The 19318-nt window shown below is 34.0% G+C and overlaps 2 pseudogenes; one reads left to right on the forward strand and one right to left on the reverse strand.

The window, feature by feature from the left end:
• Positions 1-324: 324 nt before the first annotated feature.
• Positions 325-469, forward strand: LOC147825178 (U2 spliceosomal RNA; annotated as a pseudogene).
• Positions 470-9214: 8745 nt separating this feature from the next.
• Positions 9215-9852, reverse strand: LOC101716498 (COMM domain-containing protein 7 pseudogene; annotated as a pseudogene).
• Between the last annotated feature and the right edge of the window lie 9466 nt (positions 9853-19318).

Below are 19318 nucleotides of genomic sequence, written 5' to 3' on the forward strand. Positions count from 1 at the left end.
AGCGTGTTGCTTGTATGCAGCATATTGTTGGATCTTGCTTCTTGACCCATTTTATCAGTCTATTTCTTTTGATTGGTGAATTGAGACCATTAACGTTGAGAATTATAACTATGTTTTGACTTATCCTTGTGAGGTCCTTTTCTTGTGTTGGATTCTCCCCCTTTCCATTTAATTTCTTGTCTTGCCTGATGGAGTCATTCTGCTGAGCTTCATGGGATTGTGACCCTCATTGTCTTTTCCTATGATATCATTTAAAAATTTTTGGAATGTTGGTTTGGCATTCATGAAGTTCTTCAGGTGTTCCTGAAGTATCTTATGTCTCTTATTGCTTCTTGGCCTTTTGGCTAAGATCAAGTGTAGTATCTTATGTCTCCATTGATTTTGAAAGATACTTTTGCAGCACATATCAATCTGGGTTTGAGGTTGTTTTTCTTTAGGGATTGAAGCACTGCACTCTAGGGTCTTCTTGACTTGAAGGTTTATGTTGAGAAGTCTGCTGTGATTCTGATAAGCTTTCCTTTGTATGTGATTTGTTTCTTTTCTCTATCTGCTTATAGTTTGTTCTGTTGAGTTTCTGGGATCTTGGCTAATATATGCCTAAGAGTAGAATGTTTTTGATCACAGCTAGTTGGAGTCTTATATGACTCACTTACTTGTATGTCAAATTCTTTTCCCTTGCTTTGGAAGTTTTCTGTCATTACTTCTATGAGCAGTTTTTTTTAGTATTGTTTGCACAATTTCTTGTTTCTTTACTGACTCTGATCACTCATGTTATTCTTTGCATCTTGTAGCAGCTTGTGGATTAATTTCTTTGGTCTCTTACTATTTTTAAGAATCTTTCTTTTCCTGGTCATTAATTGGAGTCCTGTGTTCTATATCTGATATTGAAATTCTGTCCTCACATTGGATCATTCTGCTGAGTAAACTTTCAGTGGAGTTTTTAATCTCCTGGATATCTGTCTGTATTTCTTTTATGGATTCCATTTCTTTCCTATGCTGGGATTCTATCATGTCCCTCAGCTCCTCTATTTTTTTATCTGTATTTGTTCTTGAGTTGTTAATCATCTTTTGCACTATGGACACAATCTCTATAGTTATCTGATAAATTATTTTTGATTATATTTTTTCCAGATCCTCTTTCATTGGCAGTTCAGGGAGTCCAGGTGGTTGAGTATCAATTTGTTCCATCTTGTTGCCCCTTGGGGTTGCCTTTGGTGATCTGGAAGTCTGGTTTTGAGTCTTGTTTATGTGTCTTCTCATTTCAACAGATACAATCTGCTGTGTCTTTATTGAGGTGGTTTTTTGCTCTCCCAGTGAGCTTCTATTCACAACAAGCCTCAGAGAGGTTTTCTGTCTGTTGCTCACCACTGGGAAAATTCCTGGGTTTAGAGTGCTTACCTTCTGGATCACTGCACTGTTATATTTTCTGGGTGTGGTTCTGGCTGGGGCTTGTGTATGCTTAGTGATGGTATCTGGAGGCCCTCTGCTTGTGACCTGTGTGCCCAAGCAGCTGGTATCTGGATGATGCCCTTACTGGAGCCTGCAAACCTGCACTGCTGTCAGGAGGGGTTCTGGCTGGGGTCTGTGAGCACTAACCAATGGTATCTGGGAAGGTCTCTGGGTGAGACCTGTGCACCCAAGCAGCTAGTGTCTGAGCAGGGCCCTGGATGGGGCTTGAGCACTTGTGCTGGTGTTGTCCCTGTGTGCCATGTGTTTTTGTTGTTATTATTAGAATTTGGTTATCTTGTGGTGGGTTTCTCATTGTAATCATAATGTATTTATATATATATATGTATATATACATGTATTACATAACATATATATTTTAAATGCATTATACATTTATATAATCTAGCTGTGTGAAAAAAGGAGACTCCTTTTATCTCTTCTCTAAAGCTTCCCTACAAATTTTACTAGTACCAAAACTTCAGCAAGGTAACATGAATAAAATTGGACAATATAAAATCATATACAATATTCTTATCCCCAAGTGAATCTTGCACTTCATTCTGTCCTTTACAGGTTATACCTAATCAGTTACATACATAAGTGAATATATTCCTCAACTGTTCTAAATCTGAAGGATGTAATTATTAAACTTTTAATACATTGCTTAATATATACTCTGTGTTAAACAAATATTAGCTTTCTCTTGTTGTCTTTTACTCTGAGAACATATAAATAGAAACAATAGGAACACTTCCATTCATCTCTGTCTTTTTTATTGATGTGGAGTTACTAGACACTATCTGCTTATTTCCCAAAATAAAGATATCCAGAGTAAAAAAGATAAATAAGTGAGATTTGAATACAAATGGTAATGCAATGGGAAGTGGTGTACAATAAAATATAAAGCTTGAGGAAAAGATGAGACCAGGATCATGTTTTCCTCCCATAATGCAGTTACTGTGATGACACATTAAGTGGTGAAGGTCAGGGCTGGTGTGATGGCCATGACAGCATTGAGGGGGAAATTCAGAGGATTCTACTCTTGCTGTGAAGACCTCTGGGAAACATCACTGGATAATATAGAGCTGTGAGTCCAGACTGGATTCTTGTTGCCTGAAGGAGGGTGTAACTGGCTTGTCCCTAAATTCAAGACTGCTTTGAAGTTTCAAACTAGGAAGATTTGAGAATTGAAAATATAAAATTGATGATTTGATTATATTGGTTTAATATGATATTTTGATAAGCAAGTTAAATTCTCTCTAAGGAAGCTGGCCTGAAAGTAATGTTAAAGTATAGAGATTGATAACAACATGAGATATAATACCTCTCATAGCAATGTGGTGGGAAAGGAAGGAGGATCTGGAAAGTATTATGCTTATAATTTTAGTATGATGTCAAATTATAAAAGTCATTGTGTTTGTTCTCAAAATAAAAGAATGATTAACAATAACAGAAAAAAATCGAGAAAATGGCATGGAGTAGTAGCCTTGCACATAGGACACATTCAGAAGTTTTATTGAAGTACATGACATTAATCCACTTTAGCTTGGAAGAGATTTCTTAGCATAGGCATATATAGCATGAGGAACTAACATGTGTCATCTATATTCACATATGTATAGATGAAAACTGTAAATATGTATGATTAATATTCCATATTATGAGAAATAAATAATATGTACATTGTTTCAGCATTTAAAAAAAATATAGATTCTCTATACCTAAACCAAAATTTATTTCCCCCATAAGAAAAGGGAGAAAATGTTTGGCATGGTGGCTACACCTCTGGTACCATCTACTGGGGAGGCTGAAGAAATAGCATCCTATTTATACAGAGGATCAAATTTATATTGAGCTCACTGAAAAAATGTAAACATACTTCAGGGGAAGGAAAAATTTGTATAAATATTTTAATACTAAATTTATTGAAACATCATGAGATTAATACAAGTTACCTTTGGCCTCTACAATTGCAAGAACTCAAAGTGGTGGCTATTAGCTTCTACACATTTATTAGTATGTCAAGTTGCTACTTGGGTAAATTTGGTCATTGAGATTGCTTCTCTAAGGGCCGGTAGTGTCATGAGTTTTCTATGATATAAAACATCCTCTAGGGTGCCCCCACCCATATGAAGGTAATACTATCTGTTGAAAAGGCATCATACTATTTTTCTTTTCCTGAAGTGTGTATACATTTTTTGGCAGACTTTGTATACACTAATAAAATAACTAAAAATGAATTCACACTTAAAATACCAAATAATTTATAATCAATTGACTTTCTCTTTGAAAGCAATGTCATGGTCTTGACAATCTCCACCTTTCATTAAAGGGTTGAGTGCTTAAAATAATATTCAGGCAGTTTTGGAACATAACATTTATTACATAATAATATCTCATGCAGTAGTTCTATACTCCTGAGTGTTAACACATCCAGAAGTGTCATTTGTAAAACTAAATCATTACCAAAGTAAAATCAAGAATGAAAAATTAGGCAAGAGCAAATGGGTAGAAAAAAGAAAGAAATACAAATTTGGGGTTTTGGTTCAATAGCAGCCAAAGTTATCAACAATGCCCTCGGGTGTGGACTAAGAGTTGCCTGGCCCTTCTCTATGCCAAAACACATATTGTTCTTCTAACACTAGTTAGGAAAATCAGGTAAAAGGCTTTTTAAAAATTTTTCTTTCATTTTATTTTTTAACAGTTTCTAGTTTTGTTTTGTTTTTTGGTACTGGGGATTGAACTCAGGACCTTGAGCTTGTGAAGCAGGCGCCAGAACCACTGAGCTAAACCCCCGGCCCTACAGTTTCTAGTTTTAATGGTAGTAACCTATACTTGTTACCAGTGTTCTTATCAGCAATAAAAGGAATAATTCATGTACAGTAAATTGTTAATTTAATCAACTTTTCAAAAGTAAGTGCAGTAAAAAGACTAGATCAACAATGGAATATTCAATTTAGAGTATTTCACTGCGCAGTTTGAATTTCATAAGATTGTGCAATATTATTTATTGTGTGTGGTGATCCTTAGAAAATCAGATGAACACTAGAGTCTGCATGAATACATGATTTTCAAAACAGTTTAAAGTCATGGAAAGAGATTTGATTTCTGTAATGAGGGGTTTAGATAAACACTACACACAATTATCTTCAATGTGAGAAGCCAAATCTAAACATTAAAAACTAATATTCACAAAGGAACCTGACAACTTTATATTTAATTTTCACATCTATTGAAATAAAAATAAATTGACTCACAGCTGAAAATATTTTTAATAAAATTAGGGCACAGCAATTTTCTATCTTTCTATCTCCGGTGATATTTGGCAACTCAAATATTTATGCTTTCCTAACAATGAGTTTGTTCATTTTAAAAAAACTAGAAATCCTAGCAGAAGAGCACTTTGATTATCATACAGGAAAAAATGTTAACCCTTTGATAATTATATAAATATAGACTTAATATTAGATAAGTCTGAAAATTAATGTTTTTAAAATTTCATTTGACTTCATTTATTGTGTTATCAAAATAATTAAGTAATATTTCCTCCTTTTACTTTCTCAACCATGCTTACATTTAAATGCCTAGAATCTGGGGTGGAATTATTGCGATGTATTAAATGTTGTTATAAATCATAATTTATTGATTTTTTTTTAATGAAAAAGACATAGCAGTAAAATGAGAATCCAAAGCGTTAACTATTCTGATTTATAACTAGGCCTTGAATTTGAGTAAATGTCTAAAGTTATTTGATTAGGCTTCAATGCAAAGTGCAGATGAAATGTGCTATATCACATGGTTGAGGAGAATTACATTACATTTAAAATTGTGCTTGGGACTTTTCTTTCCAGCAATCTATCATATCAATGATTTGAAGGTGCAGGTTATTAAATATTTTATGTAAAAATACAAAAATAAATTTAACACATTACTCTTCTAAAACAAAGAAAAATGACAGATGTTTATTTAATCAGGTAACCAACTTCATCCCAACTATTACCATGAATGTATTACTTCTGAAAATATCAATAAGAAATATTTGAAAAGATGCCCTTTTTCATCCAATCAACAACTTTAATAAGTATTTAATTTTGCTATCATCTATCCTGCTAGATATCCTCCCCTGACACTCTCTCTCTCTCTCTCTCTCTCTCTCTCTCTCTCTCTGAGACAGGGTTTTGCTAGGTAGTTCAGGCTGGCCTTGAACTCACTGTGTAACTTAGGCAGGCCTCAAACTCCTGGCAATACTTGTGACTCAGTCTCCTGAGTTCTGGGATTACAGGTATGTGCCATTATGCCCATCTAGATACCTTTCTTTGATGCATAATGTTCCAGACATCCAAAAAAACATGATGGAAAACATATATATTCTTTGAAACAGTCTGTATTTGGTTACTAGCAATAGAATACATTAAATGAATATAATCACAGAATGTGAAGAAACAGTAAGATATTATAAGTAAAACAAAATATATAATGCAGAAGCTTTGGAAGACTCACATTCTTGCAACCCAGCTCCATAATGTTAAATAAGAATAGAACCAGTGTTTGGGTAAGTAGAGTCTGGTTACGTCTAAATTACATGGCTGACACTCTCAGGAAAAGAATTCTACTCACAGATGGGAAAACACACAGAGAAAAGTTTCACTAGAGTAAAGACATTGGTCACTGGGAACATTTCTAGAAATCTTGTAACTTAGACTTTGAAAAGGAATCGTGTTGAAATTTTGGAGGAATTTAAGTAGAGAAAAAGAACAAGACTGCATGATGTTGACTACCACTTTCTACATCATTCACATGCTTCTAGCATGCAAGTCTCATTTTCCCTAATTAGACTTTAATCATTCTTGATATATTTATCTAGATGCTTTTACTCACAGATTTTGTGACATTCTTTATGGTTGTTAATTCAAATGTCTGAAGCAGTTTTGAAAAGTGATGACATCTTTCTAAAGAAAAAACAAAGCTGCTGTCCAATTCCTTAGTCTGCTTTGTTTGCATAAATTTCATCCCTATCTTGCAATGTAACTCTAGTTATCTGTCTTCTACGTATGTCTGTTCCATAAAGATGGCTAAGGTTTTGTATAATTTTTTTATTCTTGTATTTATATATTCAATCCCTACAACAGTTTTGTGCATAAAAGTTTAGGAATAATAAATTGTTGAATTAATTATTGAATATAGTAGAAAAGATAAATATTTTAATACTAATTTTCCACATGCTTGCAGTACATACAGATTATATTTGTTGTTGGCAGTTGGAATGTGCATATAATACATCTAATTTATTTTAATCCCTTTCTTTCCCCTCTGTAGTCCCTTCTTCCCTCTCTTGGTCCCCTTCGCATTTGCAAAAGATTACCCTGTTTTCTGTTATCTATTTTTATTTTGCTCTTTAATTTATTTATATTTTGGCTTTCTTATATAAACAAAACTATGAGATATTTAAGCTTGTGTGACTGATTTATTTCACTAAATATTAGAGTCTCATTTTTCTACACGACTCAAATTTATCTTTTTTCTTATCAGAGTAGTATATTCTGTATAAATTCTGCACTGTCTTATCATTGTACTGTTGGTGGGCCTACAGACTGCTTCCAAGATTTACTGTTATGAATTGTGCTGCTATGATCATAGGTATGCATTTATCACCATAATAGAATGTCATTAATTTTGGGGAAAATGCCAAAAAGGGAATAGCTGGGTCAAATGAAATCTCTATTTTTAAATTTTTGAAGAATCTCCATATTTATTTTCATAGTTGTTATACTACAGCAACAATGTAGAACAGTTCCTTTTCTGTCTCAGTCTCACCAGCACTTATGCGATTTTTTTTTTTTGCTATAACCTTTCTTTCTGCAGTAAAAAAATGTAATTTGCATTTAACTAATGGCCAAAAATGTTGAACATTATTTTCTGGTATTTATTAAATATTTATATGTTTTCTCAGAAGTGTCTATTTATTTCACTTGCCCAGTTTTTTATTTTTTTTGGAGGGAGTCTAACTTTTTTGAGTTCTTTACATATTCTAGATGTTAGTCCTTTACCTGAAGTGTAACTGGCAAAAAATTTTTTACCATCCCATAGGTCCTGTTTTCTCTCTGTTGATTGTTACTTTTTCTGTGTTCAAGCTTGTGATCTGATATAATTCCATTTGTTGATTCTTTTTTTGAACTCGGGTCCTTGAGCTTGCAAAGCAGGCATCAGAACCACTGAGCTAAATCCCTGGCCCCATTTGTTGATTCTTGATGTTATTTCTTGTGGAACTGAGGTTCTGTTCAAAAAATATGTGCCTATGCATAAGGCTTCAAGAATTTTAATCTATTTTCTTTTATACTAGGTTGTTTCTACTTTAATATTTAGATCTTAGATCATTGTTATTTAGTGTATGGTGAGAGATATAGGTGTAGCTTCAATCTTATGCATGTGTATAGCCAGTTCTCAGTACCATTTGTTAAAGAGGTTATCTTGTTCAGTATATATTTTTTGCCCCTTTGTCAAAGATCATATAGCTGCTGTATCCTCTGTTCTTTTCCATGGATCCACATGTCTGCTTTTCTGTCGCTATCATGCAGTTGTTATCACCAGTTATAACATAAGTTGCTGTTCAGGATTGTGAGGCCTCCTGCTTTGCTCTTGTTGCCCTGATTGCTTTAGCTTCTGAGTCTCCTCTGTTTCTGTATGAATTTTAGGATTGTTTTCTCCCGCACTTTGAGCAGTGTTGCTGATATTTTGATTAGGATTGCATTAAATTTATGTATATATAAATGTGGGAAATATGATGAAAATATTGTTTCTGCCTTTACAGAAACAAGGGATGACTTTCCATTTTCTGATGACTTCTTTTATCTCCATTTTTAGAGACCTGTAGTTGTCATTATAGAGATTTCTCACTCCCTTACATACTTTATTTCCTAAGTATTTAATTTTTCTTGAAACTACCATGAATAAAAATGTTTTCCTGAATTCTTTCTTGATGCATTCATTGTTGGTGTGTAGGAAAGCCTTTGATTTTGGTGTGTTGCTTTGGTATCCTGCTGCATTGCTGAATATGTTTATTAATTCTAGGAGTCCTTTGTCAAATTTTTGGGTCTTCTATGTACATGATCATGTCATCTGCAGATAATGACAATTTGACTTCTTCATTTCTTATGTATAGGCCTTTAATTTCTCTCTGTTGCCTGATTTCTCTGGCTAATGTTTTGAATATTATATAGAACAAGAGTTTTGTCTTGTTTCTGATTTTAAAGGATAAATTTCAGCTTTTCCTCTTTTAATATGTTATTGACTATTGATTTCTTTTTTTTGAGACAGACTCTCACTATGTAGTTCAAGCTGCTCTTGAATTCACTATGTAGCCCAGGCTGGGCTCAATCTTTCAATGATCCTCCTGCCAGGTTTCCAGGTGTGTGCCACCATACTCAGCTGATCATTGGTTTCTTATAAATAGCTTTTATCAGATTGAGATAAATTTCTTTCACATCTATTTTCTTCAATGTTTTTGTTGTTGTTGTCATTGTCATTGTTTACTTTGAAATTTTTATTTTCACCGGTGAATTTGAGATGCCTGTTGGAAAATCTAAAACTTCTGGGAGATAGGTAGTGGTGGTTCCCTTAAAGAGGAGTTTACAGGTAAGTAGTCCAGGGCTTGTTAAATAATTAATCCTGTTGTTTTTCAGAAACTTTTTGTACTTGGGCTCACAAAAAGCCAAAGAACTGTATGGAGTGCCAGTGGGTCTGCAGGAGGGGCCTCTCAGAGCAGTCCCTAGCGAAGTGGCCAGGGAACTGCCAGGGACAGCAACCAACAGAAGCACTCCATGCTGGCTCTGACTTGCTCCATCTCATGCAAGAACCTATAAAACTGAGGCAGGGTTCATTCTATATATAAATTTTCAGTTTGATTTTCTTTCTTAACCACCAACTTCAATTCTAAAAAAATACTTCCCACTTTCTCCAATTCATTGCTCCCAGATGTTACTTCAAACCTCCATTCCATATCAACAAGCCGGTTAATCATCAGGGTCAGATCTATGGCCCATTGAACAGGAACAGGGGTGTTCTCCTTCCACTTTTCAGAAAAATAAGTGGCTTTCTTCTCTCTGAGACCCAGAGTTATGAAATCTGCCTGGACTTGCTTGGCCTTGAGGCTCTTCTTCAAGCCACCATTTGGAACCAGAAGGAGGCTTTTCACGATGCTTCTTAGGGGGCCAAGACTGATCTGATTAGTGTGGCAAATTCAGAGAGCTGGGCCAGAAACCCTTCCACCTTGTTGGGCTCTGTTAGGAACTGGAAAAGTACTTTTGTCAGAGCTGAGTACTGCTGGGAGCCCAGCTTGTTCAGCCGCTGCCTATTGCCACCCAGGCCTGGGGCACCCACTGGGTCCTGAGTACAGAGCAGCCCCATTGTGGTCCCCCACAGCTGAAGTCCCAACTTCTTGCCCAGCTGGCTTCCTCTTCAATATTTTTGTCAAAGGCCTTGCTTCTCTTCATACATTGCATTTATTGATTTGTGTTCATCTTTGCATCCCTGGGCTTAAAGCTCATTTCTGGGTATGAGTCCCTCCCTCTTTCAAAGTACCTATATTGTTTGATGGCTGTTCTCCAGGTATCATCAACAAACATCTTTCTCTAATTAGGCATGTGGAAATCTCCCTGAAAGGATAATATTTGAAAGAATATTGCTGAATCTTGTCTATAGTAGAGGTACCCAGTAATTCTTTGTTGGAATGTCTGATTAAGTGACCTTTCTATCATTTGCCTGATATCTGTCATCTCACCTTTGATTTTCCAAAACAGGAATTTCAACTGCACCATGGAATGAATTTTCTGTTGACCCAAAACCTCCATCAAACACAGAGACAATGAATTATAAACAAATAATCTAATAGTTAAGGAAAACTTAGATTTAAATGGATTAGGAGTAAACAGAATAAAAGAAACATATCTCAGTACATAAAAAGAGGTCATTCTTTTGTATTTAAACACATAGACTCAAGATAGAAAGCTTTTGAGAGTAATGATATTTAAATAATACTGATTTGTTACAATTAATGTTAATTATAGTTCTTGATAACCTATCAACACTTTACTTAAATAATCTTTAACTATGGAGACTTCTAAGAAATAGGGTGAGAGAGGAACTAAAATGTATGTTTGACATTTAAGAATAATATGTATAGTTTTGCACACCAGAGAAACTATTTGGTATTTACACATGTGTGTCCTATTTACTTCACTTAAGAGTATGGCCTCAATGTGCATCTACTTAGCTATGAATGTCTCTAGTTTCTCATTCTTTATGGTTAAGTAGTACTCCATCTTATAAAAAAAACCCACATCTATCTACATTGTATACCTAAAATGTAGCAATAAACTTAATGAAAAAAAGAATAATATGTATAAAATTCAATACATTGATGTAATTCAATGTGTTGATGTAGGTTCACATCATGTATTTGCTCTTTATTCACAATTATAGATATCTTTAAACTTATTTCAAGAATATATGTTGAAATTTTATTTCAGTATATTTTAGAAACATTATTTTCACTCGAGAATTCTTGAGAAGGAATGAATATTCTAAAATCTACCCTAAATAAAATAGTTGAAGTAATTTAAGGTAAAACTTCTGTTTCCGTGCAAATATTTTTCAGTAATGTATAAAAATAGTATTGTACTGTGAATTTGGCATCAAAATACCTGGTGTAATTGACACAAAAACCTTTCACATTTGCTTTCTCTAACACTCACTCATTACAAGAAACAACTTCAGTAATTTGTTGGCACTAAGTTCAGCACAGAAAATTTTCTATTAAGGAATTGGTTTTAAATATTACTAGCTAAATGCACTGCAAATGATGTTGTAAAAGGAAAAGCACAAGATTTTTTTTTCCCACATTGTGGGTTGTCTCTTCACACTGCTGGTGGTTTCTTTTGCTGTGCAGAAGCCTTTTAATAAGAAGAGATCCCACTTGTTGATTGTTTGTGCTAGTTCACGGGCAACCGAGGATTTGTTCATAAAATTTTTTCTTACGCCAATGTCTTCAAGGGTTCTACCTAACCTCTGTTCCAACTGGTTCAGAGTTTCTATTTTAATATTTAGATCTTTAATCCATTTTGATTTTAGTTTAGTGCATGGTGAGAGATACAGGCTAGTTTTAATCTTTGGCAAGTTGAAGCCCAATTTTTCCAGCATCATTTATTAAAGAGGCTATCTTTCCTCCAGTGAGGGTGTTTGGCTCCTTTGTCAAAGATGAGATGGCTGAGTGTGTCTGGTGTTGTTTCTGCATCTTCTAATCTGTTCCTCTGGTCTTCAGGTCTGTTTCTTTGCCCATACCGTGCTGTTTTCATCACAGTAGTTTTGTAGTATAGTTGCAAGTTGGGGATTGTGATACCCCCTGCCATGTCTCTGTTACTTAGAATTGCTTTTGTTCTTCTGGGTCTCTTCTTGTTCCAAATGAATTTTTGTATTGTTTTCTCAAGGTCCATGAAGTATGCTGTTGGGATCTCAATTGGAATTGCATTAAATCCTTATAGCAGTTTTGGAAGTATGGCCATTGTCACTATATTAATCCTTCCTACCCAGGAGCAGGGGATGTTTGTCCATTTTCTGATATCATCTTCAATCTCTCTTTTCAGAGTGCCATAGTTTTCAGAGAAGAGGTCTTTGATTTCTTTTGTTAGGTTGATTCCTAGGTATTTCAGTTTTTTGGATGCTATTGTGAAAGGAATTATTTGCCCTATTTCTCTCTCAGTGAGTCTGTCATTCTTGTAGAGGAAAGCTGTTGATTTTGGTGTGTTGACCTTGTAACCAGCTACTTGACTGAATTTGGTTATTAAGTCTAGAAGACTTTTGGTGGAGTTCTTGGGGTCTTCTATATACAGTACCATGTCATCTGCAAATAAAGACAATTTGACTTCTTCATTTCCTATCTTTATTCCTTTTATTTCTTTCTCTTGTCTAATTGCCATTGCTAATATTTCCAGAACTATATTGAAGAAGAGTGGTGATAGTGGACATCCTTGTCTTGTTCCTGATTTTAGTGTGAAGGATTTCAGTTTTTGACCATTTAGTATGATATTGGCTGTTGGTTTTTCATAGATAGCTTTTATCAGTTTGAGGTAGAGACCATTTATTCTAATTTTTTGTAGGGTTTTTATCATAAATTCATGTTGGATTTTGTTAAATGCTTTTTCTGCATCTATGGAGATAATCATACGGTTTTTGTCCTTGGCTCTATTGATATAGTTTATTACATTGACTGATTCTTCACCTGCTCTTCCTCAGACAAAGGTCTACTATCTAGAATCTATAAAGAAATTAAAAAGATCAGACCTCCCAAATTTAAAGACCAAATCCAAAAATGGGCATCTGAAATGAACAGACATTACTCAGACAAAGAAGTAGAAATAGCAAATAAATACATGAAAAAATGTTCAACATCACTGGTCATTCAAGAGATGCACATGAAAACAACTCTGAGATTCCACCTCACTCCAGAAAGAATGGCTGCTATCATGAAATCACCCAATAACAAATCCTGGCGGGCTATGGGGAAAGAGGAACCCTACTCCACTGCTGGTGGGAGTGTAGACTGGTGCAACCACTATGGAAATCAGTACGGAGATACCTCAAAGAACTAGGACTGGAAGTCCCATTTGACCCCGCTACTCCACTGCTGGGGATCTTCCTCAAAGAATTAAAAGAATCATACCAGAGTGATATATGTGTGCTCATGTTCATAGCAGCACAGTTTGTGATAGCTAAAACTTGGAAACAGCCCAAATGCCTATCAACTGGAGACTGGATAAAGAAAATGTGGGGTAATTTTAATAAAATGGAGTACTACTCAGCCATAAAAAATGAGAAACTAGAGACATTTATAGCTAAGTGGATGCACATTGAGGCGATACTCTTAAGTGAAATAAATAGGACACACATGTATAAATACCAAATAGTGTCTCTGGTGTGAGAAACTCATAGTGTAAATAAGGACTAAATGTATAATAGGTCATGTGAAATAGGAAGAAAAGGGGCAATGGGGAAGGAAGTGGGAGGGCTAGAGGAAAGGATAGAAGGGAGTGGGATTAATATGAGAAAATGGAAAAATAGGAACAAAATCTTTGTAAATAGGGAGGACTGGAGGGGTTGAAGGGAGGGCTGGGCAAGGGTGAAAGATAAGAACCAAGAGAGACTATGTAAAGGTGCAAATTTCCAATGATGAATGTCATTATATTGTATACCTACAATGTACCAATGATTAGAATGAATAATCGATAATGCAAAATAGGAAGAAAAGGTCCAAAGGGATAGGGGTAGTGGGAGCGGCAGGGAAAAGGAAAGAAGGGAAAGGAAAAATGCTGAGAAATGGAAAAAATGGAAATAAAGTCTTTGTAAATAGGGAAGGTTGGAGGGGGTGAAGGGAGGGCTAGGAATGGAGAAAAAATAAGAACTGAGATGTATTATTTAAAGGTACAATTCCCAATGAGAAGTGTAATTGTATTGTATACCTAAACTGTACCAATAAAAGAATTCAACAAAAAAAAGAAAAGGAAAAGCACAAGTCAAGTTCACAAAACCAATAGACTTTTGAGTTTAGTCCATTATTGAGCTATACTATAAACCAGAGATGGTGTCCATTCCTATGTGGATTAATTTTGCCTCTACCATCAAGATGTTTATTATTGTGAGTAGATTATTTTGTCTCTCCTTAACAGCAAAAGTAACGAAATATTCCCAATGGTCATAATTTTCACTATCATTTTCTACACAAGAAAACAGCATACATTCATTATTTCTACTTGTCTGCAACCATTTCTCTGCTTGCTCTACACATTCTGTGATCAAATTTTGGTGATTTTATCTCCTAAGAAGTCTAAGAATTAGCAAGTATTTTAGTATGTATATTTGTTAGAATAAATATGGCTAACAACATTTTTGTAAAAAAGTCAAAAACAAGAAAACACAAATACATACAATGTGTATGTAATGGAAGAATGGGAAGAATTGGGAATAATATCAAATGATTTCCCCCACAATGATATTTGAGGCTAAAGGAAAAAGAATTAACTCTGAAGTACTAAAAATTAAAAACACACACACACAAATTGAATTATATCTTCAGTAAATATGCTTTGAAATATTTAATAAAGTCATGTTCATATTTTTTAAATTAAAAGAAGTTGTTGCTAGGAAAAGCTGTACGAAATTATAAAAGAAGAAAATTAAATTTTTAAATTGATTCCAAATAGAAGCTTAGCTCTAGAGAATGGGATAGGGAACATAGAATGAATAAATAAGTTGATAAAGTAAAATATGCATTTTTCCATATTTTACTTTGTTAAAATAATCCTGCTTTTTAAAGCTAAAATAACATATATTGTGGTCTGTGTAATACATGCATATATAAAATATATGGCAACAAGAATTCAAATATTATGTCAAGCCAATAATGTCAAAATGTTCAGTTCTTAAATTATTTAAGTACCATAAACTGATTTGAGCACATTCAAGTATACTTTATGAGCAGAATTCTACTATGTAGAGAAACTATAGGAAAGCTTGAAGTTATGAGGCTAAAGAATTCAAAATAGTAACTAACTCAAAAGATGTTAGGAGGAAAAACAGAAAAAAGATGGAAAAATTTGAAAATATTCAAACAAATTTATTACAGTGTGTTAAAAAGTCAAGTACTATATATAGACATATGAATTGAAAGTAAAAAGATAATGGATGCTCATTGAGGTGATACACTTAAGTGAAATAAATAGGACACACATGTATAAATACTGAATAGTTTCTCTGGTGTGTAGAACTGAAAGTGTAAATAAAGACTAAAACCTATAATAGATAATGTGAAATAGGAAGAAAAGGAGCAAGGGGGAAGGGGAAGTGGGAGGGGTAGGAGAAAGGAAAGAAGGGTATGGAATTAATATGAGAAAATGGAAAAAAGGAAACAAAATCTTTGTAAATAGGGAGGGATGGACGGGTTGATAGGAAGGCTGGACAAGGATGAAAATTAAGAACCCAGAGAGATTATGTAAAAGTGCAAATTTCCAATGATGAATTTCATTATATTGTATACCTAAAATGTACCAATGATTAGAATGAATAATCGCTAATGCAAAATAGGAAGTAAAGGTCCAAAGTGGTAGGGGTAGTGGGAGGGGCAGGGGAAAGGAAAGAAGGGAAAGGAAAAATGATGAGAAATCAAAAAAAATGGAAACAAAGTCTTTGCAAACAGGGAAGGGTGGAGGAGGTGAAGGGAGGGCTAGGAATGGGGAAAAAATAAGAACCAAGATACATCATGTAAAGGTACAAGTTCCCAATGAGAAATGTAAATGTGTTGTATACCTAAAATGTACTAATAAAAGAATTTAAGTAAAAAAAGAAAGTAAAAACATAAAACAAATATAATATACACATAATGAGTATAGGCTAGCTGGTGTAGCTATTTTAAAATGAGTAAAGTCCAGTGATCATTTCAATAAACTCATAAAAACTGACAAAATCCAGCATCCATTCACAGTAAAAATGATAATGAAAACAAGCATAGAAGAACCATGCCTCAAACTGATAAAAGCCCTTTGTGACAATTTTACCTCTAACACCATACTAAATTGGGGAAAACTGAAACCATTTTCTCTAAAAACAAGACAAGAGAGTCTATTCTCACCACTGTTGTTCAGTATAGTACTCACAACTTTAGCCAGAGCAATGAAGCAAGAGAACTAAATAAAAGGGATGTGTATAGTAAATAAAGAAGTCAAACTGTCTTTCTTCTCAGATCGTTTACCTAGAAGACCCAAAAAGCTTCACCAAAAGTGTCATAGAACTAATAAATTCCACAAAATTACAGGATACAAAACCAATAAACAAAAATCAGTGGCATTCTTATACACCAACAATGAAGCAATTGAGAAAGAAACCAGTAAAACAATTGTGTTCACAGTAGCTTAAAAACATGCATAGGAATTAAACTAGTTAATGAAGTAAACAACCTCTACAATGAAAACTATATTACTCAAAAATCAGAAAGCTAAAGAGGACATGAGAAAATGGAAAGGCATCTTCTGTTCCTGGATAGGCACAATCAATATTGTCAAAATAATGTTACTAAAATCATATATATATATATACACACACACTGCAATTATAAAAATTATATATATAGTATAATTCCAGTCAAAGTCTTAAAATTTATATGGAATCAGAAAAGACACAAAATAGTCAAAACACTCCTTAACAAGAGCAGGAAACATCCCCAGCCTGGATTTCAACTTATTTTCTGAAGCTACAGTGATAACAGCATGATATTAGCATAAAAAACAGACATGTTGAATATTGAAACAGAAATGAGGAAGCAGAAACATCCGCAGACACATTCAGCCATCTGATCTTTGACAAAGCAGCCAAAACATATGCTGGATAAAATATAGCCTCTTTAATAAATAGTGCTGAGAAAAGCTGGTTATCCATATGAAGAAGAATGAATATAGATCAATATCATTCACCCTGAATGAAAATAAAGTCAAAATGGGTCAAAGACTTAGAGTGTATCGCAGAAATATTTAATCTGCTGGAAGATAGAATAGGTAAAACTCTTGAAGACGTAGCCATAGACAAGCACCTTAAGAACAGAACTGCAGTTGTACAAGAAATAATGAGAATCGACACAGGGAATTAGAATTTCAAAAATTGAAATTAAAATTAATAGACACTTCTCAAAAGAAGTACAAATAGCCAATAAGTACATAAAAATATTTAGCATTTTTGGCCATTAGAGAAATGAAAACCAAAATAACATTGAGGTTTCATCTTCCTCCAAAAAGAGTGGCTAACATTACAAACTCAAAAGCTAGTGCTGATGAGGTTATGGAGTAAAAAGAACGTTTCTAAATTGTTGTTTGGAATGTAAACTAATCAAATCTCTAAGAAATTCAGTGTAGACATTCCCCAAAAAACTAAAAATAAAAATTCATTTTGACCCAGCTATACTTCTTCCAGCTATCTTCCCCAAGGAGTCAGACATCATCTTACAATGATACATAGATACCCATGTTTATACCAACATCACTAATAATCACTAAATATTGGAAGCAGCCCATAGGACCACCTGAGATGAGTGGATGAAGAAGATGTGGTATATGTACATAACGGAGTATGAGCCACAAAGGAAGATGAACCATGTCATTTGTAAGAAAATGAATTAAGACCATAATATAATGTTAACTTAAATAAATCAGATATAGAAGATTAAATGTCATATGGCTTCTCTTAATAAGAAACTAAAGATATAAATAATTTAAAGAGCAAAATAAAAGGTAAATTTTAGGAAACAGGGAGGTAGGCTTTGTGGAGATAGGAAGGGTGTCTGGGATGAAGATAGATGAAAGTGTGGGGCTGAAAGAGGGAAGTAAAAATGATTAAAATGTGAAATGTATCTGTGCCAATTTTTTCAAGACGAATGCCACTGTAATATACGGCAAACACATCAACTTATAGCTCCTGGAAGACGCCATTCTAATCTATGCTTTTGTGAGTTACATTACAAATGTAAGTGAGATCGTGTGTGCTTATCTTATTGGGCCTAGCATATTTCATTCACCACAATGTTCTCCAAGCTCATTAATTTTGTCACCACTGAGAAGAATTCTTTTTGTAAAGACTGAATGCTGGGCCAGGGATTTAGCTCAGTGGTTCCATTGCTTGCCTTGCAAGCACAAGGACCCGAGTTTGATCCTTGGTACCAAAAAAAAAAAAAAAAAAAAAAAAAAAAAAAGACTGAATGCTATTCTAATATATTGGAGTAAAGTATATATACATATTAAATGTGGTTCTAATTTAGTGTATATATGTCACATTCTCTTTTATCATTAATGCATTTATAAACACTTTTGTTCTTTCCATATTTAACAATTGCAAATAATGCTGCAATCAATGTGGAGATACAGAAATCTCTTTGATATACTAATTTATTTTCCTTTATATACATATGTAGAAGTGTGAGACTTTCATAGTTTTATTTTTAATTTTCTGACAAACCTCTTTCTGTTTTCTATACAGCTTTGCTAACTTACAGTACCCTATGACTAATTTATAAGATGATAAGTTTCTTAACATGAACAAATTACAAAAAAGAAAAAAACTGACCAGTTCTGTATATTTAAATATTAATTTTTTTAAAATTCTATGAAAAATTTCCAAACCCATATAATTTCACAGATGAAGTCTACTAGATATTTTTCAAAAGTAAATATATTATTCTCCTGATCTTGTGCAAGATGCATGGTAATTCAAGAGAGAAAGGAGAGACTTTTCAACAAATGATGTTTTAACAACTGGATGAAAACCCCATAAATTATAGATGTTTTAAATAAAAATAAAACCACATGTAACTCTATTTTAAAAGCCAATAAGCATGGAAGTATGACTGGTTTGATTAAAAATCTTTATTTATTATTGTGGGAACATTGGCCTGAGGTATGTACGGGTAGGACACAGAGAGATCAGGGATTTTTGGAGCCACTTGCCAAAACCTCCCAGAATGCATAGTTAGAGATGAAAAGATACCCTACAAGGCTGCAAGTCCAAGCAGGATCAAAATTCATTGCCTTAAGGAATGAATTCTCTGGCCCTCTCCTTCCCATACTCTGATTTATTGCTTAAATTGGCCCTAAGGTCAATTATGTAACAGACCACATTGAGCTTTCACTGTCCTTCCTGGTTCTATCAATAAAATCCACAGAAGCTTTAGCTTGGGTCTGTCTTTATGAGAAATCCATATACTGAGGACCTGGTCTGGGGTAAGGGCAGTTCCTTTGGTGTTCTTGGAGTTTGAATTGGGCATTGACTCAGAGTAAGCTTTCAT

The sequence above is a fragment of the Heterocephalus glaber genome, unplaced genomic scaffold (assembly GCF_053883595.1).
Source record: "Heterocephalus glaber isolate CG9 unplaced genomic scaffold, H.glaber_assembly_v1.0 deba00001509, whole genome shotgun sequence".
In the NCBI taxonomy this organism is placed as follows: domain Eukaryota; kingdom Metazoa; phylum Chordata; class Mammalia; order Rodentia; family Bathyergidae; genus Heterocephalus; species Heterocephalus glaber.